Raw genomic sequence first — 15,011 nt, 5'->3', positions numbered from 1 at the left:
GAATGGCTACCATCCGATTACGGTACTCGAACGGGAGAGCTTTAATAAACATCCTCTTCAATTCACTGTCTATGGGTTCTGGGATAACCTGAGCGGCTATATTTCTCCATCTGATAGCATAATCCTTGAATGACCCAGTCTTTTTCATCTGAGCACGCTCGAGGTCTTCGCGGGTGGGAATGATGTCCGTTATGAACCTGTACTGTTTTAGAAATACTTCACTAACTTCCTTCCAGGTTTTGAGGCTATTTATCTTCTTCATGAGATACTAGTTCAAGGCAGGACCCGTCAAACTTGCTTGAAATGCATGGATCATCAGGAGTTCATTATCAACGTACGGGGTCATCTGTACGTGGTATATCTGCAGGTGGGCTTTTGGGCAGGAGGTGCCATTGTACTTGTCAAAATCCGGCATCTTGAACTTCTTCGGGACTTTGATCTGTGAGTAAAGAGACAAGTCGATTGAGGGTGAATCATGTGAGCCTTCCAGTTGCTTCACTCTCTCTTCAAGTTTGTTGACCCGTTCATTAGGTTTATCCTTGTTGACGATAATCTGGACGGGGTCATCTACTAAATCGGGAAGATCATCATCTTCCTCACTATCGACATTCTTTCCACCTTTATGCTTTGGGGCTGATGCCTCAGGGGATGCAGGAATGGGAGTCAGCCGAAGGGCTTTGATCTCAACGGACATCTGTTGCATTGCGGCGAGGACTTGCTTCATTTGGTCCTAAATGCCAACGACACGATCTTGTAAGTCAGTTTGATCGGCCATTCTAGTTCTCGACCGCGTACGAATAGGCGATCGTGATCGGTCCGTAATTACCTGATTTCACGGATAAAACAGGCATACATAAGTGTCAAGAAGAATCACACGCCGATCCATGACATTGGTCTAACCGCTTTGATTAAAAATGACCTCTTTATTGAAATGACGAAATTTTTACAACGACTGTAACTTGAAATCACTTAAAGAAAAATGCAAAAACAAATGACTCAATTCCTAAACAACGAATCTAGAAAGAAAAATATCTTAAAAGACACGAGCCATTTCATTTGGCTTGATCAATATACAACTGGGATGTGATTTCCAAACGTAATCGCTTATTCTCCTCGGCCAAGTGTGCAACTTGCTCTTGTAACTTCTCAGCTTTTCTCTTGAGACATCTTTTCTCAGCACGGTTGGTGATCTTCTCAGGCACCATTGGTATCTTCGGGAGTAAATTATCTGGAATCTTGTGTCGTCGAATGTATTCAGCCGTAGCATAATACTTTCTTTATTTACCCTCTAATTCTTTTTCGGGCCATATGAGCATTTGTGGATGGCACATATCCCACAGCGACTTGATTAAAGAAATGCTATCCTCATGGTCGAGGTCTCCGTCAGTGAAGTCGACTCGAATTGAATCAGCTTGCTTCAAAGCTGGGGGAAGCTCTTGCACCACTTGATACTGGCGAGTCACCCTAGTTGGGTAATATTCCATTGCCCCAGTGAATCCCAGTAAAGGGATTGGGCCAACACGTCCACATGTGAGTCTGGCCTCACAAACTTGGAACCATTTAGCATGCCATAGGAAACATTTGGACTTTGGATTTTTAAAGAAAGCCAGCCAATTGGAATAATGATAATCCGGTGCATGTTTTTGTTTATTCTCAAATCTCATGATAGGGTGATCAGAGTTGCTAACTTCACGTATAATCATTAAACCACCAAACCCTTTTAAGTGAGATAAGAACCAAATTTGCAAAAGCTCAGGAGAAGCATGAAAAATTTTGTCACCATTTTCTTTAAATCGAGAAAGGGAAAGAAAAGTTTCTGCCAGAAGGGCATTAACAAAGTTCATTCCCCCGCACACTTATCCCACTAACTTTGCAATCAAAGGATTAATAGTATTCTTACAGTGAGGGAAAAGTATAAATCCAAAGAAAGCTAATAGAAAAATCCTTCTCATTTGAAATGAGGTGCCATTTTGAAAACATTCATCAAGAAATGAAAACGGGCAAGTATTACGGTGACCTTTCAAAACTTTTCGTATCTTTTCTTCCTTGATTCTCAGAAAATCAGATAAAATCGAGACAGGATCTATTCCAATAGGCGGACTAATCAATTCTAATTCCAAAGGTTTTCCAATGGCAATGCTATATTCTTCCAAGGTCGGAGTGAGCTCATGCTTACCAAAGACAAAGGTAGTTGTCTCTGGACACCAACAATGGGCAAGTGCTTGAATGAGGCCGCCATGAATGTTGATACGCAACAGAGGGAGAAGTCGACCAATTATTGATTCCGCGAACTCACGGCTAGCTCGATCTAGCTTGTCCCACCACGCATTGAGTTCCTTCTTGGGAGGGAGAATAAGTCGAATGTCGGAATTTCCCATTGTATATTGACCAAGACTTGCGATCAACCTAATGTCATGGACCGACAAAACAATACGATAAAGTAAATAATTTGCGAAGAAAAAGTTCAAAGGACTTACTTTACCAACAACCGGGTGGCAATCACATAGACATACGCATGCTACGTGGCTCGATTTCTACTCTAGAAGGTTTAACAAAGTGGATCCACGAGGATGATCGGACTAGCCGCGGGCATGCGGACTAAGTCGGGTCCTCGTAACTCCGGCATCGTCAAAGAGCCGACCCATGTCGCGGGCATGCGGACCGGGGTGGTAATCTCTTGACATTAAGAAAGAAATTTCGAGATTTAGATGGGCAACTCGTATCGCGGGCGGACGGTCAGAGTCGTATCCATCTCAATACCATCCTAGGTGATCCTATGCGGCCAAGGTCCGGCGACAGGTTGTGTGTGCTAGAGTGTAGTGAAAATGCATAGGCATGCACATCAGATCATATGCAAACAGCGCTTCAATATCAAAATTAAAACATCCAATCTCAACATCTCCCTGCAAGAAAATGGTTAACAAACACTCCACCCCTTATAACTCCCATTCTGCAAAAACATTTAACACCTTAAACGTTAGGGACGTACTTGGAATCCTCGCAGCCAAACAAAAATATTTTTTTTTCAAAAAGAGAAAATTGGGCCTAAGTCCACTAAGAGTTTTAACTTAAGTCCCCAGCGGAGTCGCCAAGTTGTCGCGACCTAAAATTTCTCAGGCTAATGGATTATTATGACTAAGCCTAACTCGGGCCCTCCCAAGCCCTACCAATTCGCAACTTAGGGTTTAAGTTTTTAACATGCAAAAGTTTTCATGCTTGGAGTCGCCACTAATCTATTTGTGGTAGGTCGATTAGAAACCTAAATAAAATATAGGGAGATATGTTTTATTCCTATGAACCAGAGATTCTAAGCTCGGGGACTTAATTACGCTAGATCTAGTCTAACGCCCTTTCGGTATCTTTTCTTTTCAAAAAATGTATATTTATGCAGTCTGGATCTATTTTATTGCCTAATCACTAACATGTGAGATGTTCATGTGGGTGCGCAAACCACCAATTTAACACCCAAGAAAGCAGTAAATAGCAGGATAACATACCTTAAAGCCACGCAAGCATCTGCATTGTTAGTAGAAAATCACACAGACAATCCTAATATGATTTCTAATTAACAAAGCAAGGTACTCAAGGTGTTCATTACGGTTTGCGCTTTATTAAAATGCAAACTAACCTATATGCAATGACGTGCAAAAAAATGACATGCGATTAATGCAACCTAGCATGCGAACTATATGTCATGCGACGACGCGACCTAATTCTAATGATGGACAAACGATTTATTTTTGGTATTTTTTCAATGAAATTCGGAATTAAAAATACTCAAATCAACATGCAATCTATCCTAGAGAAAATGATTTGATCTATCCTAAAGTGATTCTTTTTTTTGGGTATTTTTTATGATAATTCGAAATTAAAATCACCCCAAAACGAACCATCGAGATCAGGATAATGTCTAAATTAAACTAGGAAATAAATTACTCTAATTCCTAATTTAAATAAAAAGGTTATCCTATCGACTTATTCAAAGAAAGTTATCCTAAACCTATCCTAAACATGCATCATTCTTTTTGGGATTTTCGAATCAAATCAAAACAAAGATTCAAACCAAAGCCAAAGATAGCATCCAATCACCCAAGATATCATCCATATCCATTCAAATTTGGAAAATAAATTGACAAATCACATCTCGGGCATGAGGATCGGATTGGCCAATTTTCAATGCAATTGCGAATCGTATCTCGGGCGGGAGATCGGATTGACGATTTTCCGTGCAATCGCAAATCGTATCTCGGGCAGGAGATCGGATTGACGACCATAGCACGTTATGAAATTAGGAAATAATTCCTAATTTAAATATGCTTGAGGATTTCATTGATATGAATAATATTTGAAGATTCAAACAATAATGCAATTTCACAAATTAGGCAACAAAATATACGAAAATCGAATTAATGAAGATTCTTACCTAATTCGCAATATTTGCTTTCCAAGTTCTGACCGGCGGACGGTGCCTCGCGGTGCTAGACGATGGATCACGAGCGGCTCGTCTCGATGGTGGTTCACAGCCAGGGCAGGAGTAACTTGCAGTGTGGACTTTTCAGTGGAGGTGGTAACGACAGCAAGCCCAGGATTCCACCAAGGACACCAATGGTGGAGTTGATGGTAGTGTAAGCTCGGCTTGATAATCTATAGGACAACTTTGGCTTGCCTGCAAAATAGAAACACGAGAAGATCGCTGACTCTGAAAGGCAGCGATCTCGTCGTCTCGAGCAAAAAGGGGTCCACGACAGCTCCTCGGCTTGTGAAGGCAGCAGGGACGCAGCGGCTCATGTAGACATCGGGGACGTGGAGCTAGACGTGGCAGCAGCAATGTTTTCACAGATTAACGCCGTTTCAGCCAGGTGGTGCAGCGGTGAGCGAAGGAATAGCCACAAAGCATCACAGCAGCAAAGCGTCGCAGATCAGCAATGCCAACGTCAGGAAGCGGCAATGACAGAGCTTCTTTGTTGCGGTTCTGGATGAAGTACGAAGAAGGTGAAGGAAATTCTCTCTCTGTCCCTCTCTGTCTTGCGTGTCTTTTTCATGAAAAGCTCCCGCCAATGGAGACAATTCTCTCTCTCTCTCTCTCTCTCTCTCTCTCTCTCTCTCTATATATATATATATATATATATTGTGGCTTCTCTCAATAATATGGCCATGAATGTTGTGAACGAAGCCCCCTCTTTTGTCTGTAGTTGGTCTGCTTTTATAAGCAGGATAGCTGAATCTCTTCGAGGAAAGAACAAAGTTTTCTTTCCTTTTACGGGCATCCAGAATATCTTATATCTCATTCCTGTCCTTTATTGACTGATTCCTGCTCTGTCAACTTTCCTTTTGAAGCTTTGATTTTTTCGGGTGAGATTTCCCAGATTCCAAATCTTGCAAAGATGCTAGCCATCTGGCCATGAACGTGCAACATCTCCTTTGAACGCTTGCCTTCACCGAAAATATTTGGATATCTTCTTTCTTGTCCTTGCTTAGCCGGATATTGCCCATACCCACTAAAATTGATCTTGTCATCTTCTTCATATTTACTTCTTCAAATAGTTACGTACTTACAGGCCTTAAGATTATCGCCTATTATCCTTCATGTGATCAAATCTTGGTAATATAACACCAATAGGCTGGGCCAAATTTTCAATCCACGCAAGCTTAGTCCAATTTCAATAAGTCCAAAGCCAATAAGTTCGGAGCCATTCATTTAAATCCATCCAACACCAGTCCAATTAATATGCAAAATGTAATTAAGCTATATGATAAATGTTCCTAAAAACTAAATGCAGTTTAATTATTATTTTTGCTAATTGTCGGGATCAACTCCTAATTTTCCTATGCAATTGTTCCTAAAGGACTAGTTAAAATTTAGGTGTCAACATATGGCTAGTTGTTCGGATATTAGGGCTTGAAGTGGATTCGGTTGTCGCCCACGTGGTCTGATGGTGGCTTTTTCAATCTTGTCGACCATGTGGGGAACCTCCATGTGAAGCTGTGCTCTTTTTCCCATGTGGTGTGGTCCCGAATGTTAAAATATTGACTTTTTTTGGTTTTTTTCCTTCAATGCAGGGTCGACATGGGGGATAAAAACACAATTCTCGGCATAATTATTCGTTATGGAGGAGAATTTGTCATCGGCACTGATAAGTGGGAATACTTTGGGGGACTTGAAGGTACTGTTTGTTTCGATAGAAGCAAGCCAGCATATATTAATCTCGTGAGGGATATAGTTCAACAATTAAGATGCAAAATAGTTTGCATTATTGTGTTCCTGGAAGCAGCTTGAAGGACAGCATTAGAAACTTTCATGATGAAAATGGTGTTAAGGATATCATCTACCATTATCTTCATGGAAAAGAAGCTGTTGTATACGTTGAGTCCAATAGTGATGGTGAATCTGATGAAGGGGCTGAGGGAGGAGACGCAGGGGATGGTGCTGCTTTACCTAGTACTCAGGTTGGTGCTAGTTCTATTATAGATGAAGCTGGACATGAGAGGCAAGAGAGGGAGGAGAGGGAGGCAAGCCATGCAACGAGTGAAGAGTTCACTGGATTGTTGTGGGAAGTTGCTGCATCTAGTGAATCAGATGATGAGGGTGTGGCAAATGTAAATTTCCCAAGTGATGATGATGATGAGGAACTTGCATAGTCAAGGCAAAAGCAAAGTGAATTTGGAAAAAAATCAGTAGATGCACTTGGAGGATTGCGTGAAGCTAAACCAGGACATAGCACTGATGGAGCTCCAGCTGAAGGTAACGACACTGATTATGAAGAAAGTGGCTCTGATGAACAAAATGATAGTTCTGAAAATCAGCATGAAGATGATGATCCCGTTGTGCGCAGAAGGAAACGTAAGTATCCGTTCTATGATCCTGGCTCTTCTTCTTCTATGTTGATTATAGGTATGAAATTTTCTGATGCCAAGCAGTTTAAAGAAGGGATTATCAAGTATTCAATAGCTGAACAGAGGAGTCTTCAGTTCACTCGAAATATGAAGAACTATGTTAGAGCAAAGTGTTCTCAACCTAGTTGTTCGTGGAAGATATATGGCGCATGTTCAAAGAGGGACGGGTTATTCCAAATTAGGTCACTCCAGGAGGAACATACTTGGTCCATCATGTTTGACAACAAAAGGGTAACGAGTGCTTGGTTGTCGAAGCACTTCTTCAATACCATCAAAGCGATGCCTGATGTGAAGTGTCCTCAGCTGAAGCAATTAGTGAGGGAGCAAGTAGGGATTAGTGTGTCACTCAATCAGTGCAAAAGAGCCAAGCAGAAGGTGATGAAAAACTTCTAGGGAGGTATAAGGAAGTATATGATCAAATTTGAGAATATGCTGGAGAATGTAGGCTGCAAAACCCGGCTAGTCGAGTTTATGTTGAGGTTGTGGAGCGGCCACTGCCTAACCATGGGACTAACTTTGACCGAATTTATATTTGCTTTGATGCATGCAAGCGGGGATTTGTTGCTGGTTGTAGACGAGTCATAGGGTTAGACGGATGTTTCTTGAAGGGCGTGTGCAAGGGAGAATTGTTGGCTGCCATTGGGAGGGATGGCAATAACAAGATGTTTCCAATTGCTTGGGCTGTTGTGAAGGTAGAGAGCAAGGACACTTGGTCGTGGTTCCTGAAAAATTTGATGGCGGACCTTGAGATCACTAATGGAGGAGGTTGGGCATTCATGAGCGACCAACAAAAGGTAATGCTGGTGCAACTGCACAAACAATATTTATGACATATTTTATCTTGCACATGCCTTTATTAATGCCTTGATGTATGAATTCTTGTAAGGACTTCTTCCTGCTCTAGCTGAGTTGATGCCATTTGCTGAACATAGGATGTGTGCGAGGCACATATATGCAAACTGGGCAAAGATCTACAAAGGGGAGAAACTATAGAAGCAATTTTGGATGATAGCTAAGAGCACTAACATAGCTGATTTTAGAATTCACAAACAGCAGCTGCTTGACTTGACGAATGACGGTTATGAAGCACTTTTCCAAACTGAACCCAAGCATTGGTGTAAGGCCTTCTTCAGTGAAGAATTCAAGAGTGATATCATTGATAACAATCTCAGTGAAGCCTTCAATGGTAGAATTTTAGAGGCGAGGTGCAAACCAATCATCATCATACTTGAGGATATTCGAGTGATAGTCATGACAAGGCTACAAAAACAGAGAGATGAGGCTGCGAAGTGGACTGGACAGTGTGGTCCTAGGATTGCTAAAAGATTGGATGACAACTTGGCGAGTAGTAGGTTCTGTCATCCTATCTGGAATGGAGATGATGGCTATGAGGTCATGGAAAAGACAGACAAGTATGTTGTCCAATTGAACAAAAGAAAGTGCTCATGTCGAGCTTGGCAACTTTCTGGAATTCTCTGCGCACATGCCATTTGTGCCATCCAAGCGAAGTACCAAAATCCTGAGGAATACCACAAAAGCACATATCTTGCTGCATACCAGTACATGATGCAGCTATTAGAAGTACAAAATTCTGGGAGCCGACAAATCTTGAAGCCCCTCATCCTTTGTCACTTAAGAAGCAAATAGGAAGGCCTAAAAGGAGACGGAGAAAGCTAGAGGGAGAGACTGGAAGTAAGAAGGTAAGCAGGTCAGGTGCAAAGGTGAGATGCTCATATTATCGTGAGGAAGGTCACAACAAAAGTGGCTGTCATTTGAAGAAGAAATTGATGTTGCTTCAATAGCCAAGTGGAGGGATTCAAATTGGATCAAGTGCAGCGCCAGCACAAGAACAAGCTGAAGGGCCTGCTGAAATGCCTACTGGAAGGCTAGTTGATAGGCAAGCTGATTGTCTAGCTGAAGGGCCTGCTGAAGGCCAAGTTCAAGAACCAGCTGAAGAGCCAACTAGAGGCCCAGGTTCAAGGGCAACCTCCTCCTCGACTGTTGCACAGGCTAGGAGAAAATATCCAGTAAGCTATACAGTATATGTATTTGTATTAATCTTTGGTGAGTAGACTTTGGCTTTAGTTGACATTGTTTTGTCCTTATCAGGTGAGAAGAAGACCAACTGAACAAGCAGCTCAGGTTCCTCAAAGTGAGGCACCATATCAAACAAGAGGGGTTCTCGGCAGAAGATTAAGGCAATATGGTTATGGAATTTATATGGACTTCGATACTGGAATGACTATTTTGCATGTAAATTTTGTATATCTCATGCATTTCATTTTTGAGTTTTTCACTTTCATGACAATATTGCTTCTTCTCATCCATGATTATGTTGTTATAGCCTGGGAGGAGTTCAGAGGTTCTCATATCTCAAGTTGGCCCAAGCCAAGAGTCAAGGGCTGTACCAAAAAGAACCCAACCAACGTCGCAAGCGGCTGGTCCGAAGAGAAGAAGGGTGGCTGTAGAGAAGAGTGTTCGTAAACGGCCACCAACAAAGAACCCAACACTAGTTCCTGATCAACTAGCACATGCTGACAGCTCCAAAACAGCTACCAACACCAGTAAGAGGAAGACAGTTGCTGCGCCAAAAAAGAAATCTCGAGCAAGAAGGCCAATAAAACAACCTGCTGATCCGGCAGTTGAAAAAGATGCAGCTAGAGCAGTTCAAGAAGAAGCAGCTCTAGCTGTTGAAGAAGATACAACTCAAACAGTTCAAGAAGAAGCAGCTCCAGTTGTTGAAGAAGATGCAGCTCCAGCAGTTCAAGAAGAAGTAGCTCCAGCTATTAAAGAACCTGCATCTTTAGAAGAACAACCTGCAGCTCCTCCAGTTCGAAAGAGTCAAAGAATTATGAACCAATTCAAGAAGCTGTCGAAAAGAAAAAGAAATGGTGGACTTATCACTATCGACTAATGGGAGGGTATTGAGGTGGTTGTTAGCTTTTGGGAAATTTGGGAGCTTTACCATATTGACTAATGGGAGGTTGATTTTTTGTGGTCCTGGAATGTTATTGACTAATGGGATGTTGTGCATAAAGACTAAATTCGATGTTTACCATGGTTAAGGTGGTTGTGATTTCCATATTTTTGCACACGTATTTGTTCTGTTTTAGTATAGTATTAGTGTAGTGGGGTGCTTGCAAGTTGCACCAGTAAGTTAATATTCAAAGAAACTGGTTCAGTATGTGCTGTTTGACACTGAAATGCAATTGGTGGGGAGGGTGGAAATTGGTGCTGCCAGTGCTGGTTTTTTGTGCTATTTTCAGGTGCAGTATGGTGCTTGCACCAGCTGCTGATTTTGTGATATTTGGGAGTGCAGTATGGTGTTTGCACCAACTGCTGATTTTGTACTGTTTAGGAGTGCAGTATGGCAGTTGCTAATTTTGTCATGTTTGGGAGTGCAGTATGGTGCTTGCACCAGCACGCCAGCACGTGCTGGTGCAAGCATTTTGAAATGGTTTGGGGACTGTTTCGTGCTGGTGGTTGAATATGGTTTGGGAGCTGTTTGAACCAGTTTATGAGTATGGTTTGGGGCGGTTTGGTGATGGTGAACAGTGCTGGTACAGTTTCTGCTTTGGTCCAGGAATGATCTGGTTTAAAGATTGGTTTGTTGGAACCAAAGTCTCCCCTTTTCAAAGAAACACATAGCATGACACTTAAGTGATTCACTTTCGGCCACAATTGGCACTTAAGTGATCACTTTTGAATCACGACTGGCACTTAAGTGATCACGATTATAAATATTTGGCACTAAAATGTCAATTGCTGAACTTGTGATGACTCCATGATTTGCTGCTATGCAGAGTTGTAGCACTTTATTTTCCAGTAGTGAGCCTTACTCCATAATATGCAACCATCTAACCAGATGAAAAAATGCAACAAATGAGCAAGTGAATATGCAGCAAATGAGGAAGTGCAGCAAATGAGCAAAAAATATGCAGCAAATGAGGAAGTGCAGTAAATGATAGCAAATGAGCAAAAATATGCAGCAAATGAGGAAGTGCAGCAAATGAGCAAAGATATGCAGCAAAATATGTTGCCAATGAGGCAAAACTGCATCAAAATATGCAGCAATAAAATACTAAGCAACTCAAGATTGAGAACCAATAAATTCCAACATTCCATTTGTCATAGATTGCAGCAAACCTCTTGTTACATACATAAATTGCAGCAAATTAATAACACAACCGTAGCTACAAATTGCTGAATACAAGTACATAGTACAAACCTATCTTAAATTATGGTAGACTAAGAAACTTTTGCTCATCACTGACATTACATTTGACCATAAAATAGGCTATAAAAAATATCAATAACACAATCAACAATCGATAACACTTTCTTTCAATTTTCATCCTTCGAACTTCCTTCTTCAAATGGTTGGCCAGAGATGCTAAAGCCTTCATTTCAGCTTGCAATGGGTCAACATCATCCAACTCGTCCATTAATGTAGGTGGAGGTTGATGTCGAGCTTCAAGTAGCTTCACTATCACCTATGTTGCTCGATCTGAAAATTTCGCATCAATCCACTTGAAAAATTTGCACTTTGAGCCTTCTCTATACCCGGCGCATCAATTGAGTCCAAGATGTTCTTCTTGGACTCGGTAACCCACAATAGCAGAAGAACCGACCTTCTTTTTCGCTTCATTCAAACGAATTTGAGCCTCTAGTGAAGCTCTTGCCATCCATTTGCAACCTTCAGCTGTCAATTTCGGGGAAAACAGGGAAATAATATGGTTGGTTAGGGTTTGTAATTGGGGAATATGTCCAATTAGCCGATTTAGGGTTCTTATATTAGGGGGAGAAAGGTTGAACGGCATTGTTTTCGCTATAAGGGCTGACTGGACTCTCCGGCCAGTCACATCAGCATCGGATATTAATAAAAAAGAGCAATGTCAGATTTCCGGTGAGCCATGTTAGAATTGGCACTAAAGTGATCGTTTTTCAAAAAAGTTGACACCAAAATGATCCGAAAAAAAGTTGTGGCACCAAAGTGACCTCCGTATACAACTTATGGTACTTATAGTGTCCTTTTGCCTAAACGAATGAGATATTATGGTAGTGGCATGATGTTATGTCACATGAGTTATCATATTTGCATGTTGTGTCATGTACTGGTTATGTACGAGATATTTGGGCAATGTGTATGTGATGCCTACGATTGATAAACTGTGGATGCCCCAGTGGAGGGTTGTGTGTTGTCGGGAGGAGAATACCTTGGTTACAAGAATCAAGATGCCCCGGAGTGTGGGATGATGATCCGTGAATGCCCCGACGGAGGGTTGTGTGTTGTCGGGTGGAGAATACCTTGGTTACAAGAATCAAGATGTCCCGGAGTGTGGGATGCCTGTGGTCAGCGTGCCATGGAAGTCCGGCTTGCGCGCCGGAAGTGACCCGCACGGGCCGGCTTGCCACGGGTTGTACCGTGAGGTGAGATGGGGCTAGACCCAATGACATGTACATGAATGCAATATGATGTGTGTGACATATATGATACATGATTGCTTGATTCCCATGACTTCCAAAAGTAATATTAATTTTACTTGTTTGTCTAAAATGCATTTCATGTAGGTATGTCCTAGGAATCGAGAGTATGTTAGATAGGTTGGTTTATGAACTTGTTTTTATCTCTTGTTGAACAATGGTTCACTCCCGTTAATACATCTTTTTTCAGATCTTTAGCTATGCCTCCAGTTTCTGCATCATCTATCTCCCGCTATGGGGCACCCGTACGTTTTGAGGGCGACTTGAACGAGTTCACCGACCCGTCTTTTCCATCTGTTGTCTTTGTGCGTTACACGGCCACTCTGTGGATGGACCTAGGTTCCCCAGGGGGCGAAGTACCATAACATTCTGTTTCAGTCTTCGTGTTGGTAGATGGACATTTGGAGGGGCCGATCCCTTACCTCGATGGTGGCAGTAGTGATGACGGTGTAATGGCGAAGAGTAGTTTATGGGAGTTGGTATAGTAGGTGTGGGGGAGACAACTTTTGGGATACCACGATAGTGACTTTCTGGCGTGGTCTAATCGATCGGGTGATGATGACGAGGGATAGCCGAGCGGGCTTCGTCCAGTGGTAGCTAGGGAGTATGTAACTTTTTGATTCCTCCTAGTTAGTTTTCTGATGTATACATTGATATCACCCAATATTATGTAATTAAGTTAAATGAAATGAATGGATAATGTCTCCCCTGTATTGAGAAAGAATGTGTCTGTTTATTTCATGTTATATATGCTAAATTGAAAGGTTATCTTCCACATGCGTAATAACACAAAAGAAGGTTAAAGAACGTCATATATAAATGGGGTGCGCCTGGGACATAAGAGAGAGAGAGAGAGAGAGAGAGAGAGAGAGAGAGAGAGAGAGAGGAGTGGCAGGCAAGCTTGACAATGGTAGGCATGGGATTCAATCGCAGTGATGACGTCATGGCAAGACCTATGACAAACTTGTGAATTTGTCGTGTTTGGTTTACCTAAGGCAACACAATTCATTTTTTCGTCGTCTTTGGATATGCCTAAGGCTACAAAGGCTACAAAGGCTACAAAAGTAAGTTTCGTTGCCATTGACAGCAAATTAAGGCGACAAACTATTCAATTTGCAACAAAATCAATATTCTATCGTCTTTGGTATACCCTAAAGCAAAGGAAATTTTCTTTTGAATAGGATAGAAATAATATCAAAATTTTCATATGTAATCGATATAAGAGTAATAAATTGGGCTGGTGATCACTGACGAACATTTGATGCTAATATATAAGTTGCTAATGGAAATTGATGACACACTGTGGGATAACTAGTGAAATGTAAGTATTTTATAGTATGATTCGACATATCACAAGAGTAATCCTTAGAGGTGGTTTAATTAGTTGTGTACATATATTCAGTAAGGGCAAATATCACAAAAAATCCCAAATTATGCCAACTGTAATATAAATACCCTAAACTTTTTTTGTATCATAAAAAATCGTAAACTTGCCCACTATAACACAAATACCCTCAACTTTTTTTGTGTCACGAAAAAATCCAAATCTATAGATGTGTGAGATATACACCATCTATTACAGTTCCATTCCGGATATATTTGTCACAATGGTATAAATTCAGGATTTGGGGTATTTGTATCACAATGGGAAAATTTAAGTTTTTTAGTGACACAAAATAAGTTTAGGATATTTGTGTCACAGGAGATATAGTCTGGGATTTTTTGTGCTATTAACCCATTAAGTAAAGCTGGAATACCTATTAATTTGTATAAAATAAAATACTAGTAAATTTTAACCATTAGAAGTAAGACAAACCAGTAATTTCAAGGTCATTTAGACACCATTGCATTCGATTACATAAACCTTTTATTTATTGACTTGATAAAGTTCTCTAAACTATACCAGCAAGTTGATTATGAGCTTCAAACATTTCTTTGCATTAGCTAATAGATTAGCTATCATGTTTCTATGTATATGTGTGTGTGAGATAAATTAATTAACGTTGTTATTGTGAGTAAATTAATCGTGCTTGTCGTTAAATTATAGAGAAACATGGCAATGCTAACATAGGTTGCAATTGTGAATTGAATATTTATTCCGATTTTGTAAATTGATATTACACGTGGTATATATCGGTTAATCAACTATAAATATTTCGTAGTATAACTGATAGTAAAGGCCCCCCCCAAATTTTTTTTTTCTGCTCTCATTTTTCATTTCCTTCTGTGTTATTCTTCAATTTGCCTCATCTTTCAGCTTCAATTAGCCCATGGTTTTTGATGTTGGAGTAGATTACTTATTCTAATGGGACCACCTCTCTAATCGGTAATCACTTGTGCTTTGCAAAACTCTAATCAATGGGTATATACACTCTATAGTTTTTTTATTCGAAAAGCACATCAAACTCGTCGCCGCATTATTGCTCTAAAACAGAACCCTACTTAGCCCTTGATGTAAGCTTTGATAGGATAATTTGAAGGTGAAATTGCTCACAACTCAAACAACTCGAGGAAGAGAAGGAGACGGATAGGCTTTTTTTTTTCACCTTATCAGAAATAATCACAAAATTTGCCTTTATATAAGTTTGCTACATGATTCTTACCATTAAATGACTTATAAATATATCTAGCAT

At 40.7% G+C, this 15,011-nt stretch overlaps 1 pseudogene; it reads right to left on the bottom strand.

Moving 5' to 3' along the window:
• Nucleotides 1-1,047: 1,047 nt before the first annotated feature.
• On the bottom strand, nt 1,048-2,922 carry LOC115665864 (uncharacterized; annotated as a pseudogene).
• Between the last annotated feature and the right edge of the window lie 12,089 nt (nt 2,923-15,011).

Source organism: Syzygium oleosum, unplaced genomic scaffold (assembly GCF_021117445.2).
Source record: "Syzygium oleosum isolate NSW1041296 unplaced genomic scaffold, Sole_v2.1 Sole_v2.07, whole genome shotgun sequence".
In the NCBI taxonomy this organism is placed as follows: Eukaryota; Viridiplantae; Streptophyta; class Magnoliopsida; order Myrtales; family Myrtaceae; genus Syzygium; species Syzygium oleosum.
This window is presented reverse-complemented; position numbering and strand designations above follow the sequence as displayed.